This window comes from Panthera uncia, chromosome B1, assembly GCF_023721935.1.
Source record: "Panthera uncia isolate 11264 chromosome B1, Puncia_PCG_1.0, whole genome shotgun sequence".
NCBI classification, from domain to species: Eukaryota; Metazoa; Chordata; class Mammalia; order Carnivora; family Felidae; genus Panthera; species Panthera uncia.
The window spans coordinates 129,667,997-129,685,679 of NC_064811.1; the positions used below are offsets into that span (position 1 = coordinate 129,667,997).

Consider the following 17,683-nt stretch of genomic DNA (forward strand, 5'->3'; position numbering starts at 1 on the left):
CAATTAAAAATAATGCTGCCGTAAACATTCACATACAAGTCTGTGTGGAAATAGGTTTTTATCTACTCCTAGATCACCAGGAGTAGAATTACCCGGTTGCGTGGCATACTTTTTTTTATATTGCTGCATAAAAAATCACCAGAAACAGCAGTCATTTATTTCCTCACAGTTCGGTAGGTCAAAAGTCTAGACTGGCTTACTTGGGTTCTCTGCTTAGGGTCTCATAAGATTAGAGTCACGTTGAAGGTCGGCTGGGCTCCTACTTGAAGATTGGAGAATTCCATCCAAACTCATTCAGATTGTTGGCAAAATTTAGTTCCTTTCTGTTGTAGCACCGAGGTCTCTGTTCCTTGTTGGCTGTGAGCCAGAAACTGCTGTCAAGTTCTAGAGATAATCAACATTCTTTATCAGGTGGCCCCTTCCATCTTCCACCCAGAAATGGCATATCAAACTCTTCTTTTGTTTCAGATCTCTGTGAAATTCCCTTATTCCATCAGTTGGAAAAAATGCTCTGTTTTTAAAGCGCTAATGTGATTAGATTGAGTGGACCTGTACAACCTCCCTTTAAACTTCAAAGTCAATTGGTTAGTAACCTTAACTATATCTGCAAAATCTCTTTTGACATATAGCCTGCTGTACACTTAATGGGTACCCCCAAAATTCATCTGTTGAAACCCTAAAGCCCAAAGTGAGGTTGAGAGTTAATTCTTTAAGAGTTAATTGGTTCAGGGGGGTAGCACCACTGGATGGGATTAGTGCTCTTATGAGAGACACAAGAGAGCTTACTTTCTGTGCTCTCTCTGCCATGTGAGGATATAATGTTCATCTGCAAACCAGGAAGAGTGATCTCAGCAGGCACTGACTCTGCTGGTACCTTGCTTAAATTTGGATTCTCCAGCCTCTAGAACCAATACAAATAAATTTCTGTTATTCAAGATATTTCGGTTTATGGTATTTTTTTCTTATAGCAGCCCAAACTGACTAAGACATAACTTAACATAAACAAGTGTGATATTTCCTTATATTCATGGTCCTGGGGATTTGGGGAAGAAAATCTTGGGGGACTCATTTTGAAATCTGCATACCTCATATGGCCATGCATGTTTACATTAAAAAAAACAATGGAGCACCTGGGTGGCTCAGTTGGTTAAGCGTCAGACTTCAGCTCAGGTCATGATCTCATGGTTCATGGGTTTGAGCCCCGTGTTGGGCTCTGTGCCGACAGCTCAGAGCTTGGAGCCTCTCTTTCTGCCCCATGCTCTGTGTGTGTCTCTCTCTCTCAAAAATAAACAAATGTTAAAACAACAACAACAACAACACTAACAAGTGCCATACTGTTTTCTAAAGTAGCTGTAGTATTTTACAGCAGGCATACCACTAATTTATAAGGATTCCAGATTTTCCATATCCTTATGACAATTTCATCTTGTCATTTTTATGCCCATTATGTTATGTATATATGAATGTATAATGTGGTGTATCATTGTATCTTGACTTTTACTATGGATAATGATGCCGAATTTCTTTAAAAAAAATTTTTTTTTTTTACGTTTATTTTTGAGACAGAGAGAGACAGAGCATGAACGGGGGAGGGGCAGACAGAGAGGGAGACACAGAATCGGAAGCAGGCTCCAGGGTCTGAGCCATCAGCCCAGAGCCCGATGCGGGGCTCGAACTCACGGTCTGTGAGATCATGACCTGAGCTGAAGTCGGACACTTAACCGACCGAGCCACCCAGGCGCCCCAATGATGCCGAATTTCTTTTCATATGCTTCATATTTTTTGGTAAAATGCCTATTTAAATATTTTGCCCATTTAAAAATGGTTATTTTTCTTCTTAGTCATAAGAGTACTTTATATTTCTGAATATGTCATCATCAGAAAAATTATGTAAATATATCCTATGATTCTAGCTTATATTTTCACTTTCTTGATAATTATTTTAAGGAAGAAAATGTTTAAATTTTGATAGAACCCAATTTATGTCTTTTTCTTTTATGGATCATGCTTTTGATATCAAATGTAAGTAATCTTTGCCTAACCAAAGGACACAAAGATGTTCTAGTTTTATACTTTTAAAACCTGCATTTAGGACTTTGATCCATTTTGAATTAGTTTTTGTATATTATATGAAGTATGGGTCTCTACTAATTTTCTATTGCTGCCTAACAGGTTAACACAAATTTAGGAGCTTAAAACAACACACACTTACTGTCTCATAGTTTCGTTGGGGCCAGTTTGGGCACAAGGTAGCTGCATTCTCTGCCCAGAATCTCACAAGGCCACAATCAAGATGCCAACTGGGCCACATTCTTATCTGGAGGCTTAATTGGGGAAAGATGCATTTCCAACCTCATTCAAGTTGTTGGCAGAATTCATTTCCTATGGCTATGTGACCAAAGGCACTGGCTTTCTTTTGGATGTCTGCTGGAAGCTGACCCCAGGTCCTAGAGACCACTCACAGTTCCTTGCCATGTAAGCCTCCTCATTATGGCTGAATACTTCATCAAGTTAGCAAGGAGATTCTCACTCAAGCCTGGCTAGGAGAGTCTTACACAATACAATGTAATTACGGGCATCATTTCCCATAACTTCTGCTACATATAACATTACCGAATTAAGGAGTGACATCCCATCACTTTTGACACTTCTTATTAGTCACAAATCATAGGTTCCAGCAGCACTAGAGGGGAGAAGATTACACAAAAGCATGGACACAATACAGTGGAAATATTGGGGGTCATCCTAAGGTTTATCCAACACAGAATCTAAGTTGATATTTGTTTCTTGATTGCACCCTTTGTTGCAAAGACTATCCTTTCCTTATTGGTTTATAGCGGCAAATTGTTGAAAATCAGTGGATCATAAATATTATAAGGGTTAATTCTTGGACTCTCAATACTGTTCCTTTGATCTATATGTCTATGTTTATTCCAGTACCAAAGTTTTAGCCCTCCAATTTTGTTTTTCTTTTTCAAGATTGTTTGAGTTATTCTGAGTTATTTTCATTACCATGTATGTGTTAGGACAGATTGTAAATTTTTCCAAAAAAATATTATTCTGGGATTTCAACAGGGATTGTATTGAAATACAGACGAAATTTAGGGTGAATTGCTATATTAATATTTTGAATTTTCTAATCCATGAACATGGGTGTCTCTCTTATATTTATATCTTCTTTAATTTTCTCATTTTTTTTTGTAATTTTCAGAGTACAGACCCTGAATTTATTTTATTAAATGTACTCCTATATTATTCTTTTTGATGCTATTGCAAAAGTCATCATTTTCTTAATATTGTTTTCATACTATTAATTGCTTAAATAAAGAAATACAAGGGATTTTTGTGCATTGGTTTTATATTCTGTGACCTTGCTAATCTTGCTTATTAATTCTATTATTATTTCTGTGTTTACATATAAGATCGCACTGTCAGTGAATGAAGACAATTTTACTTTTCCTTTTTAAATTCTAATGATTTTTTTTATTTCATTTTATTGGCCTGTTATACCATGTAAAATACCCATTTAACTATAAGTGGTGAAACTGGACATATTGATTTATTTCTGACTTTAGGGGAAAAGCATTAATTCTTTCACTATTATGTATGATCTTAGGTGCAAATTTTTCATAGATGCCTTATCAAGTTGTGGAAATTTTTTTCTATTCATAGTTTGCTCAGAATTTTTATCTTGAAATTATGTTGGATATTTTCAAATACTTTTTTTGGATTTATATATAAAAACAATAGTTTTGTTTTATTTTTCATTCTATAATATGGTATATTAACTGATTTTGGATTTTAAGCTAATTTTGCTTTTCTGGAATAAATCCCTCTTGGACTTCTTTATATATGTTGCAGCAAACACTCTTTGCTAATAATTTTGTTAAGGTGTTTTGCATTAAATTAATGATGCACATTTGTAATTTTTTTTACTTGTGATATCTTTCTTTGGATTTGGTGTCAGGGTGGATGGCCTAATAATATTACTTGAAAAATAGTTCTTCTTTTATATTCTGAAAAAAAAATGTGTATGGTTAACATTTTTTTTCCTTAAATGTTTGATAAAATTCACCAGTGAATCCGTCTGGACCTGGGTTTTTCTTTGTGAAAATATTTTAAATTACTTAATTCAGTTTGCTCATTTCATATATGTTTATTCAAAACTTCTATTTCTACTTGAAAGATCTTTTTTGTGTCTTTGTAGTTATCCATTTTACCTAAATGGTCTAATATGTTGTCATAAATTTGTTTGTAATACTCTATTATAATCCTTTAGTTGCTTTAGAATCTGTAGTGGTGCTTCCTATTTCATTTCTGCTTTTGGTAATTTGTAGCTCCTTTAATTTCTCTTTTGGTCAATTTACGTAAAAGTTTATCGATTTTTTAGATGTAAATTTTTTTGATGTTTATTTATTTTGAGAAAGAGAGAGTGTGTGCACATGGGAGTGGGGGAGGGGCAGAGAAAGAGGGAGAGAGAGAATCTTGAGGTGTTCCATGCTCAGCACAGAGCCCAATGCAGGGCTCAATCTCACAACCATGAGATCATGACCTGAGCCGAAATCAAGAGTCAGACAACCTACTGAGCCAACCATATGCCCTAGATTTTTAAAACCTAGCTTTGTTTTTATTTTTTTCCTAGTTTTTAAATTTTCTGTTTCATTGATTTCTGGTCTGATATTTATTTCCTTTCTGCCACTTTGGGTTAGATTTACTCTTTTTTTCCTAGGTTCTTAGAATGAATCAGGATTATGGGTTTTAGATCTTTCTTCCCTTCCTATATAAACATTCAAAGCCATAATTTTCTTTCTAATCACTGCTCTAGTTCCATCCAATAAATTTTTATGTCCTATTTTATTTTCAGTCAGTTGATTATATTTTCCCTTTCTTTTTGACTTCTTATTTAGCCTATAAAGTATTTAGAAGAGTACTGTTTAATTACTAATACTTGATGTATTTCCAATTTTCTTTCTGTTGCCAATTTCTAATTTGATTCAGTTGTAGTCAGAGAACTTACATTGCATGATTTCAGTCTTTTCAAATGTATTTAAGCTTGTTTTATGCCCTCACATATTGTCTATAATGGAGAATGTTCTATGTGCACAAAACAAATGTATTCTGTTTTCTGTGGGGTAGAATGTTCCATATATGTCCCATATATGTCAGTTTGATCAAGCTGGTTGATAATGCTGTTCAAGGATTGTGTATCCTTACTGACTTTCTGTCTAGTTGTTATGCCATTTCCTGAAAAGAGAGTATTAAATTTCCAGGTGTAAACTTGAATTATATATTCCTCTTTTTAATTTGTCATTTTTTTGCCTCATGCATTTTAGGACTCTGTTTTAATATATATATATATATTATATATATATATTATATATATATATATTATATATATATTATATATATATATTATATATATATATAATATATATATATTATAATATATATATTATATATATATAATGGCTATACCTTCCTGACATACTGCCCTATTGCCATTTTTATTATGAAATAGGTCTCTTTCATCTTTTCATATTTCTTGTTTTAAAGTTTTGCTTTATATTAATGTAGTCACTCCATTTCTCTTATGGCTAATGTTTCCATGGTAAATATTTTTCCATCTTTTCTTTTCAACTTATTAGTCTTTGATTCTAAATTCTTAGAATGATGACTAAATTCTTAGCATTCTGCTCTCAGAAAATGGAATAACATCCAATTATGGTTATTCTTCACTCTTGAAATTTCAACAAATAAATGGCCATTTCTTTGGAATTTTTTAGATATGGAACTACTGAAAGGGATAGAAGGACACTAGGTAGAAAACATAAATAAACTCCCCAAATTTTGGGCAGGCAAATTTCATAAAGCTTGGAGAAAACTAAGTATATCAAAAGTAAAAAATGCTAAAATACTTAGTATAAATGTAGTTAAATAGTAGTAGTTTGCATGACTAATTAAAGGAGACCAGACATATAAAGCCATTATATTCATTCATAATGTAGGAATTTTTGTATGTTTTATTTACAGCTATATCCCCTTCACCCAGAACTGTGTTTGGTCCAGGAAAGATTCTCAATATATGTGTTTTGGATGAATGAAGGCTGCCCCCAAAGAAACATTTTATAAGAAGAAACTATAGTAGTATAACCAAGAATAAACATTAGTGAATTGTTAGAGGGATGCTCAAACACTAGTAAGGTGATTCTTATAAGAAGTTGGAAAGCTACACAAAGATTTCTGATCTCCAGTGAAAGGAAAGAAAAATCACACTATTTGGGACCAGTGGGTATTGACAACAAAGATTAAACAGAATACTAGAATTATAGTTAACACACATGTGTTCTAATCCTTGTTTTTTTCTTTTTTCTGTTCCTTTCTTTTCACTTGGACAAACCAACCTAATTGTTGAAATGTAGAGACTGAACAACCATGTTTATGGTTTCCTCTGCTTTTCACATTGAAATATTTCTTAAATGGAATATTACTTTTGCCTTTTCTGCAGAAGGGAATTATTTTCAGTAGAAAAAAAAGATAGAATGAACATTTCCATGGAAATACAGTACATATGAAAATCACTTAAGATGCAGCCTACAAATGCAAATATCCGGAATCCATTGCCCGTTCCATATATTGATTTACTAGGTTTTAGATGGTACCCAGAAATCTACATTTTTACTGATCAGTCTAGATTATTCTGATGTAGGTGCCCTGAGGGTTAGACGTTTATAAAGTATAACCTTGGTTAAGAACTAAGTTCAGCCAAGCGTTGGGGAATAGGCTATCCAAGAGCATCTAGATACTCCAAACTAAGACTGCCTTCCAGCTGAGGAATATAGAAGGAGAAATTAGTGGAACATATATTATTATGGAAATATTTTTTGTAAATTATAAATTTAAATATTTAAAATTACTATGAATACTTTATATTATTATTATTGGAGATCATAGAAAATATAAGAGGAGTATTAAAAGTTGGTGAACTTATATTAGGGCAAAATGATGTACACATAATAAAAGCTATTACATGAAAGAATATATTTTGGTAGCTCCCTGGGTAGAATTAAAATTTTTTTAATGTTTGCTTATTTTTGAGAGACAGAGACAGAAAATGAGCAGGGGAGGGTCAGAGAGAGAGGGAGACACAGAATCCAAAGCAGGCTCCAGGCTGAGCGGTCAGCACAGAGCCTGACATGGGGCTCACCCACAAGCTGTGAGATCAGGACCTGAGCAGAAGTCCAATACTTAACCAACTGAGCCACCCAGGCTCCCCTCCATGGGTAAAATTAGAGCTATTTGATCAAATATACAAAGAGAGAGATTTTATCTTTGAAAAATAACTTCTTGAATATCAAAAATGTCTATATAGGTAAAAATTCAGGAATCGTTTTGACTTCAAGGATGGTTTCTGGTTATACACCAGAGATCTCTATTCTCAATTCTGTTCTCTGTAGCATTATTTATTAGTCATAAATAATAGGCATTATTATAATATTTGGAAATATTAGCCTGAGTATTTTCATCTGATACCTCCAGTTTTTCTCCTACCCAGTCAGCTGAGTGAGTAATCCTGTATTCGTTGCTATAGGGAAGGAATGTAGAACAGGGAAAAAGTATTCTTTATTGGCTCCTGAGTTTAAAGTTTAGGTCTTACAGTATTCTAATAAGATAATGCATTTGTGTAAGTACACAGAAAACATGAATTCTGGCATCTAAGATAAAGGTTCTGGTTGGAGAAGGAGAATTGGGTGAGAAATAGCGATGTGAGTTTTGATGATGGTAGCTTCCTCATAAATGGTGCCTGGGCCCTGACTTCATGCCCCACCAGGATGAGTGGAGGGAGATATGGCAGTGGGGAACTGTGTGCCGTCTCCTGGATACAGTGGATATCAATAGAGTAGCTATAACTGCCTCTTGTGTCTAGACAGATAGAAATTCCATGGAATCTTACCCCAGACTCCACAAGCTCCGTATTTGCAACAGAGCGACAGTTTGAACTGTGTGCAGGGTCCAGTGTGTCACAGAAAAAGAAGTGGATCTGAAGGGAACTTTTAGAAGGGAACAAAGTATAATATGGCAGGACCTGCATGTAACAAGACCTAAGTTGTCATGAGCATGAGAAGGGCTCAACAGATTCCAACATGGTCAGATGACAACCTGAGATACATTCTTTCCTGCCAATCCCCCACCATCTGCCTCATATCTCACTGGCATCATTCGAACCTTCCTGGAATTTAAAGGCAATTCTAGATAATGTCAACTGGGTAATGTCAACTAGATAATGTCAATGTCAATTACAAAGATTCAATTTTTCCACTTGGAGGAGAGGGTCAACTTAAGTTGGGTGATAAAACCAATAAAGAGGCTCACATTGGCTCCACTGTATATGTATACAGTGTATGTATATGAAAGTTAGGTATATGATGTATATGAAAGTTAGGAAAATAACAAAACCATGTGAGATTGTAAATGTGTGGGTGTTTGGCACACGATCCAATAAGTAATAAATAGTTGGAACTATGGGTCAAAGCCATCAAGATGATATGTTATGGGGATAATGTGAGCATAATATAAATATTCGAGTAGAGCCTGAGAGCTTAGCTGCAGAGAGTATAGTTAAGAGCTCCAATGAACATTATAATGCATTAATAAAATTGTAGTGACTAAAGAAAAGGATGGCCCTAGTCAACTGCATTGGAAGGATAGTAGTGAAGTGTGTGTGTGTCTGTGTGTGTGTGTGTGTGTGTGTGTGTGTGTGTGGTGGTCATTCTTTGTAATGTAATTTACTTTAAATTGGTTTGAGTTCAGAGAAATATAATAAATGGAAAAATTTTAACTGGGTCCTGTATTCTATGAATAATATGACCATATACTATATTTCTGATTAGCTCAGGGCAGTTCCATTAACACCTGTTGTCTTAGTAATTTGCAGGTTTTACATAAAGCAATTGGAAGAATGGATACTTGTTTTTTTTTTTTTTTTTTCAACTTTTTTTATTTATTTTTGGGACAGAGAGAGACAGAGCATGAACGGGGGAGGGGCAGAGAGAGAGGGAGACACAGAATCGGAAACAGGCTCCAGGCTCCGAGCCGTCAGCCCAGAGCCTGACGCGGGGCTCGAACTCACGGACCGCGAGATCGTGACCTGGCTGAAGTCGGACGCTTAACCGACTGCGCCACCCAGGCGCCCCCGAATGGATACTTGTTTTTATCTGTAGATAAGAATTGGTCCAATGGGGAAAAGATACTGACTCATTAGGTGGCTGTCTTCAAACAATAAGGGCTATCACATGCAAGAGGAATTAAACTTTTCTCTGGTACCAGTGGGTAGAATTAAGACCACTTAGAAAATATCCAAGAAGAGGTATTTTCACTTTGAAAAGAGAACTTTTTATATATCAAAACTCTCTGAAGATAGGGAGGCTTCCCCAAATTGAAGTGAGTTTCCTGTCACTGGTAGGGAAATAAAAAGACCAAATGGTTTCAGTAATGATATTGCAGAGAGAATCATGTATCGAATGGTGGGGTCAAATGAAGTTTTGATCTTTCCCCAAACTGATATTTTTATAGTATTTAGGTTTAGAATCATGTGGGCAATCAGAAAAGGATTTGAAGAATAGAGAGAGAATGATTGTCAGAAAACATTATAGGTTACAAAGGGAGTTTCTAGAATAGAAACTGTTGAAAAACCTAAGTATTTTCATGTTCTCATTTGTTATAAGCCAAATATATTATTTCCTGTGCTGCTCCTTCTACCAAATAATATAAAAATCTTGCCAGTGTACTTTGCATAAAATAAATAATCTGAAATGGGGAAATTTTGATTTCTATAAGCCAACTGGCATCCTCTAGCAGAAAACACAGCCACTCTCTGGAATTGCAGAGCACCAGTGAAAGATGGCCCCTAGGCACTGCCTGCCTGTGAACAGTAGAATGAGAACATGGAAAATCTAGCACTTTCTGTTGCCTTTACATATGTATCCACTAGCATGCTTTCAGGAACAAGTAACAGAAGATCCAACTAAACAACAGAGATACTGGGGCGCCTGGGTGGCTCAGTCGGTTGAGCTTCTGACTTCGGCTCAGGTCATGATCCCATGGTCTGTGAGTTTGAGCCCTGCATCGAGCTCTGTGTGGAGCCTACTTCAGATTCTGTGTATCCCTCTCTCTCTGATCCTCCCCCATTCATGCTCTGTCTCTCTCTGTCTCAAAAATAAATAAACATTAAAAAAATTTTTTTAAATAAAAAAATAAACAACAGAGATACTATGTGGCACAGCAGGAAGCCCAGAATAAGGCAGTTACAGGTGTGGTGGATTCAGTGGTTAAGGGTGTCCAGAAACCAGGTTGAATTCTCTCTGTGATTCTTTTTAGTTTTCCCTTCATAGCTGAACAACATGAACAACCATATAAACTGGATGAAGCTGCACAGATATTAGATATTGTTCTCACATTATAATGTCCAAAGGCAAAGAAGAGTAATATCTGTCTTATGTTGCTTACTAAGACAAAGTAAACCTTCCCAGAAGCCCCACAGCAGATTAATGCAACAGCAGACAAGTCATCGGATAGTACTGCAAATGTGCTCGTGGCAAGAAAAAAAAATTACTTGTAAAGGAAATGGAATCACTGGGAGTGGCCAGGTACACAACGGATATTCAGTGTCTGATCTGATTCAGTGTTCTCTCAGCAAGGAAGAAAAGTGATGGGAACCATATGGACTGTGGCTAGGTAACTAACAATGTCTGCTACAACCCTCTTGTGCCAGGTTTCAATGCCTGCTTTAATATGAAAATGGCTGTTGTATTAGGTTCCTAGGGCTGCCATAACAAAGTACCATGGGGATGCTTGGAAGGGAGGCTTAAAGCAACAGAAATTTATTGTCTCACATTTCTGGAAGCTAGAAGTTTGAAATCACGGTGTTGATGGGTTCATGCTGTCTCTAAAACCTACGGGAGAATCCTTCATGGTGTTTTCCTAACTTCTGGTGTAGATACATCATTCCAATCACTGCCTGCGTTATCACATGACTGTCTTTTCCCTGTATAAACACCTTCTTAATAAAAATACCAGTCATATGAGATTAGGGCCCCCCATTAATGATTTCATCTTAATTGCATCTACAAAGACTCTATTTCCAAAAAAAGTCATATTCATAAGTGCCTGGAGTGAAGACTGCAACATACCTTTTTTTAAATGTTTATTTACTTATTTTTGAGGCAGAGAGAAAAAAAGAGAGAGAGAAAGAATGGGCAAGGGGAAGAGAAAGAGGGGAGACAGAGAATCCTAAGCAGGCTCTGTACTGCCAGCACAGAGCCCAATGCAGGGTTTGAATTCACAAACCATGAGACCATGACCTGAGCCAAAATCAAGAGTCAGATGCTCAACCAACTGAGTCATCCAGTCGCCCCTCAACACATCTTTTTGGTAAGGCACAATTCAAGCCTAACATCTATGTCGTGATGCTCTTTTAGGGATCCAAAAGCTGTAAGGTTGCTTCTTCTGAGTCTTCCTATATGAAACAAGGTCTAAAGTTTCCATTCAATGAGACAGCATGCTACAATATATTAGAAAGAGCACCCAAACAAGATTTGAAGACTTTCATACTATTTGGGTCATCTTAAGAAAGTCACTTATTTTCTCTGAACCTGTCAGTTTCCTCACCATGTCAGAACTTCCCAATATGATACTCTGACCCAAAGACATTACTTATCTGGTCTCTGAGGAGCTCTCCATGCAGATGATCATCTGATCATAAGTTGTAGGACTTCATGATCTTCCCTCTATTAAAGCAGGTTCTATGAGGCAATGTGGCATTCTCATTTTCTATAATACAAAACATCTTCCCTTGATGAGAAATTTGCAATTTGAGGTGTTGGTGGTTTAATAAGAGAAACATAGGGGCGCCTGGGTGGCTCAGTCGGTTAAACATCTGACTTTGGCTCAGGTCATGATCTCACAGTTTGCTAATTCAAGCCCTGAGTCGGGCTCTGTGCTGCCAGCTCAGAGTCTGGAACCTGCTTCAGATTCTGTGTCTCCCTCTCTCTCTGCCCCAGTCCTGCTTGTGCTCTGCCTCTCTGTCTCTCAAAAATGAATAAACATTTAAAAATTTTAAAAAAAATAAGAGAAGTGTAATTATTGGCTGAGATATTAAATTATGAGAATAGGAAAGTATAGAGGCAAATAAAGTCAAGTTATTGAAGATGGAATTTGTGAAGAAAAATACCCTGACCTCCAGTTACAGGAGCAGGATGGTTTAGAAGAAAAGGCGGTTTCTTGAATTCCATTGGCGTCTTTAACAAAGTTTAAAGAGTCCAATTGTATGAGTAGACAAGCCTAACACAGAACCAACTGAGATGAGATGGCATAAAGTTAGGGGAATGGGCACTACATGTATGAGATCGCTTATCCTTATACATTCTAGGAGAGTCACAAGGATTTAAAGAGGCTCAGGAAAAAGTAGTGAGAGTTGGCTCTGATGCTGGGTCGGACACACACTCATGCTTTAGTGACTATAGTAATTAATATTTATGTCTGCCTGCTACCTTTTTCTCACCTTTCTCTAATTGAACATACCTCCCTGTCCTCAGGAGTGTATCTATAATATAGCTGAAACTATCATATTCCCTTACTCTGGTACACTGGATTGTTTTTTGTTTTTTTTAATGCAACATCATCCCCTTGGGCAGGAAACAGGCTAATAAACCTGGTTGGTCTTCGAGGAGGGCATAGACCACAAGTATCTACTTTAGATTTGGCTGAGGAGGATAACGGACAAAGAATAAACTCCCAGAGGGTTGGGCCAGCCAACACACAAAACAATGGAGAAAGACTTACAGAGAGCAGGATCAGTGTCTATTCAAGGTCCGGTTATTTCTGCTATAATATGACATATATGTTCCTAAAAATCACTGCGCTATGCAAAATCATGCTACAAAAACTACAGAGCTTATGGGGAAAATGAGGCTAGGGGCAGAACACTCAAAAACTGTCAGTTACATATAAACATAAAAAGGAGCATAAGAAAAATGGCAGCACGGTTTTATATATACTAAATGGTTAAGGAATCCATAGATATTATAGTAAGTTCATCACTTTACCCTGAAAAAGACCCAAAGTATGCTTGTCTTACAGGGGCATTGGAAGGCGTATAGCTTGTGAGTTACTGTGAAGTGGTAGAAGAGGGTTATCTGAAATTGCCAGAACATTCTAATGCCAGATGGGGATGGATGTGGTTTATAACATGCAGTGAATGGTGCTAGCTGGTAGATGTTTAGAGATGTGTGTCTGTGCCTGTGTTTGGGTATTTCTACTCATTTTTCTTCAGCTAGCTCGTTTTCTGTGTTCGTCCAGTGTTTTTTCTGGACTCAGATTGCACATAAGTAAACACGAATTTAGTTATGTTCTGCTTGTTTCCTAACACATCAGTCCTTTTGGAACACTCATATTTTTAAAACCAGGATTATAGTGGACTGGGTTATATTTCTAGAATAAAGCCCATTGTCTGTCCATCTAAAGGTGTTTCACGACAATATATCTTAGTAAAACCTTTTGTGTTTGATAATCTAACAGTTTTTAAAAAACTGATTTTCACCCCAAGTTTGTGTGAAAGCCACAAAACCAATAAATTGGACACATATTCTGAGATCCCATTTTATACTGTGTGACCTTGCTATTGATACACCTCTTGCTTCAGTAAAAGTAGGACTTGGAGCGCTGGCTGAGTATTCTATAGAGCCAGCTTAAATCAAGACTTATAATGCTGTTGCTGTGTGTTTAAAACGCATCTTTGTGCTAAATCACTTTCTTTCTGAGGGAAAATAAATTAATCAGAACAGAAAAAGGAGAAAAATCAATTTTAGTTGGCATAGTCAAAGACCAGTTCAGCATTTCCCTTACAATGCTGATTTCCACACATTTCTAAATCAACTAGAAAAATTCTCCTTAGGGTAAATATTGCAAATATTGAATTTTGGTGTTTTTGTTTCATTTTTTTTTTCATTTAATTTTCTTTGTAAATATTATTCTTTAAATAGTTTACAAACATAATATTTTTGTTTTCTTCATTCTGTCTCAGAAAAGTGGCAACCCCAAATAAAATGTGTATTCATCTCCTAGGGCTCGCACAATAAAATACCACAAACTAGGTAAATGAACAGAAATGTTTTCCTCACAGATCTGGAGACTAGAAGTCCAAGATCAAAGTGTCGGGAGAGTTAGTTTCTTCTGAGGTCTCTTTTCTTGGCTTAAAGATGGTCATTTTCTCCCAGTGTCTTTACATGGTCCTTCCCCTGTGCGTGTCGGTGCCCTAATTACTTCTTATAAGGACGCCGGTCATATCGGATTAGGCCTCCCCATATGACATTATTTTACCTCAGTTACTTCTTTAAAGGACCTATTTACAAACATAGTTACGTTCTCAGGTACTGGGGGTTAGAATTTCAACATATGAATTTTGAGAGGACACAATTCAGCCATAACAACGCGTTGAAGTGAAAAACATGGATAGGTTAAGTATGAACTGGACTTGGAAGGGCTTGGGTCCCAGTTCTTTACTCACCAACTCTGTGATTTGGGGTAGTAATCTAATATTTCCAAATTGTAGTGATTCTGATGGAGCAGGGTGTCTCTCCCAATTCCCAGAAAACAGTCATCCACGTGTGAGGTTCTCATCCTCCTTCCCACACTATTCCTTTCAGTCTGAAAACCAACACAGTCTATGCAGAGAAAGGCAAATGTCTTACTGGAAAGTTTAGAGTGAATTTATTTTTAAATTTTTTTTAATTAATTTTTTTTAATGTTTATGTTTTGAGAGAGAAACAGGGCACAAGTGGGAGAAGAGCAGAGAGAGAGGGAAACGCAGAATCCAAAGCAGGCTGCAGGCTCTGAGCTGTCAGCACAGAGCCCGACGCAGGGCTCGAATTCACAAACCCTGAGATCATGGCCTGAGCAGAAGTTGGATGCTCAACTGACCAAGCCACCCTAGTTTAGAGTAAATTTAAAAGAGTTACAACTGAAGGAGAAAGAAATTAAAATCCTATTTTGCACTTTCCCTTGAATCTCAAGAAGGAAAGCACTTAAATATTTGTGTCCTTTCAAAGAAGGGTATGCCCCCATAACACTTTTCTTTATTTGTCTTTTTAAAAAAAAAAAATTCTTATGTTTATTTTTGAGAGCCGAAGAGACAGAGCACGAGCAGGGTAGGGGCAGAGAGCACAGGAGACACAGAATATGAAGCAGGCTCCAGGCTCTGAGCTGTCAGCACATAGCCCAACATGGGGCTCAAACTCATGGACTGCAAGGTCATGACCTGAGCTGAAGTTGGCATCTTAACCGACTGAGCCACCCGGCACCCCTCTAAACTTCTGTCTTTACACTCAGCCTTAAGTTCATGTACTTTGTCCACCAATTCCTCCTTCTTCATTGCTCTCTGCTCTTGTCTGAAGCTCCTTTGCACTGCAAAATTCCACTTTATCCACAAGGGTGAACCCATGCCACTCACTCTGCCATCATGCCCCAGGAATCAAGCAGATTCAGGAGCAAAACAGAACTTTAGCCATCAGTCTCTAAGCTTTGCAGAGAACTGAGGTGGAATGGAGATAGTCAGTTGGGGGATGGTTGTGGGAAGGGAAATGTTCAGCCTCATGCGCAGAGATAGACACTGATTCTTTCAGATAGCCTGCTAGTGCGCTACCCTCAATGTGTCTATTCTCCCAAGGAGAGATATCCATTCATTTTTCCCCTGGAACCAGGACAAAACAAAACAAAACAAAACCCTACTATGAGAAGATAAGCAATGCCTCTCCAACTGCTATGCAGAAAAAATGTTTTCCTTATTTGGATTTTTTTTCTGAGGGAAGGCAGGGGGTAGCAGGAAGAAGGTGACAAGGGGAGGAGGAAGGGTCCTGCAGGAGTTGGAGTCCAATGGCTGCTATCTCTGTGGCCCTGGGAAGTGTTTCAGTTTCAATTACATTGCTAGGATTCAGAGTCAAGCAGTTTGAATAGGTGACTTCTCGCTACTTACATGTAAGTTTCGTGTAGTTTTTAGTGCAGACTAAAACTATACAGTACTTCAAGGTCTGTAAACCCTGTTTTAAGATACATTTAAGTTTTTCAAATGATTACCTTTTGGCTAGAACCACTATTTCCAGTAATTCACCAAAATGACCAACGCAAAGGGAAAGGGGAGAGGTACCTGCTATATGTTCTCTAGGCTTTTTAGAAACATGGAGTTAATCCTTTGGCCACACCCATGTGAATCTACAAGAAAAGTGATATTGTGGACATCAAGGAAATGGGCACTTTTCAGAAAGGACTGCCCCACAAATGTTACCATAGCAAAACTGGAAGAGTCTACAATGTTACCCAGCATTCTTGTTGGCATTCTTGTTGGCATTCTTGTTGGCATTCTTGTAAACAAATAAGTTAAGGGCAAGATTCTTGCCGAGAGAATGAAGGTAGCTATTGAGCATATTGAGCACTCAAAGAGCCAAGAGATCTTCCTGAAATGTGTGAAGGAAAATGATCAGAAAAAGAAGGAAGCCAAAGAGAAAGGGACTTGGGTTCAACTGAAGTGCCAGCCTGCCCCACCCCGAAAAGCACACTTTGGGAGAACCAATGGAAAGGAGGCTGAGCTGTTGGAACCCATTCCTATAAATTTATGGCACGATAAATGTAAAAAATAAATAAATAAATAAATAAACCCTCAAGACTATAAAAAAATAAAAAAACAAAATTTCAAGTGATTAGAGATATCTTTTTCATGCCATTCTGATCCTATCCGCCCCCCAACAATTTATTGTAGAGTTATTGCTTTTTATGAAAGAATGTATTTAAATATTAAGTGTCGAGTAAAAATTACTGACATCCTAAATTTTCCCTATAATTATAATCTCTGAATATTCACTTCTGATGAGAACATGTAAAGTCTAATGACAGGAAGCATTATCAAAGATACATAAATATTTCATAATAAATAGTTCAACCTATTGGATATCCATAACAATTCTAATTTGTACATACCTAATAGTTTGGCCAGAGGTCAAACTATTCAGTTCTTTGAGATGTGCACCTTCCCTGTGTGGCTGTTTGCTTCCTCAAATCCAGAAAGGAAGTCTCCTCTCAAAATGGATGCTATAATCTGATATAATATAATCATATACATGTAATCACATCTCTCATTACTTTTGCTACACTCCATGGGCGAGAAACAAGTTACAGTTCCCACCCACACTAAAGGGGAGCGTACCATAAAAGGCCATGAACATCTTGGTGGGGATTATGGGGGTGGGGGCTACCTTTCCTCCCCAGGTACATACATATTTACATGGGCTATTTTACTTACTCTCAATAACTCTGTGACATAAGTACCATAAATGCCTTTATTTTACAGATGAGAAAATTGTGGCCCTAGAAAGATTAAATAATTTGTCCATGTATATGCATTGGAGTTTTGATTCAAGTTGTGGGATCTAAAAGTTGAGGTTGCTTGCCTTTTTTGGGTTAAGGTTTATTATTTAATAATCAATAAAAATTTCATAATAAAGTATATTGCAAAAGGGGAATGTCTTTTCAACTACTTTAGAAAGAATATATTTTAAAAGATTATTAATGTACTTACTCCATATTATTATTATCTATTCAAATAAGTAGTAAATTCCCTCTCAAGGTTAAAAAATTCTGA

The 17,683-nt window shown here is 36.8% G+C and overlaps 1 pseudogene; it reads left to right on the plus strand.

Annotated features, from left to right (window-relative positions):
- Positions 1–16,160: 16,160 nt before the first annotated feature.
- Positions 16,161–16,685, plus strand: LOC125922448 (60S ribosomal protein L21-like; annotated as a pseudogene).
- The last annotated feature ends 998 nt before the right edge of the window (positions 16,686–17,683 follow it).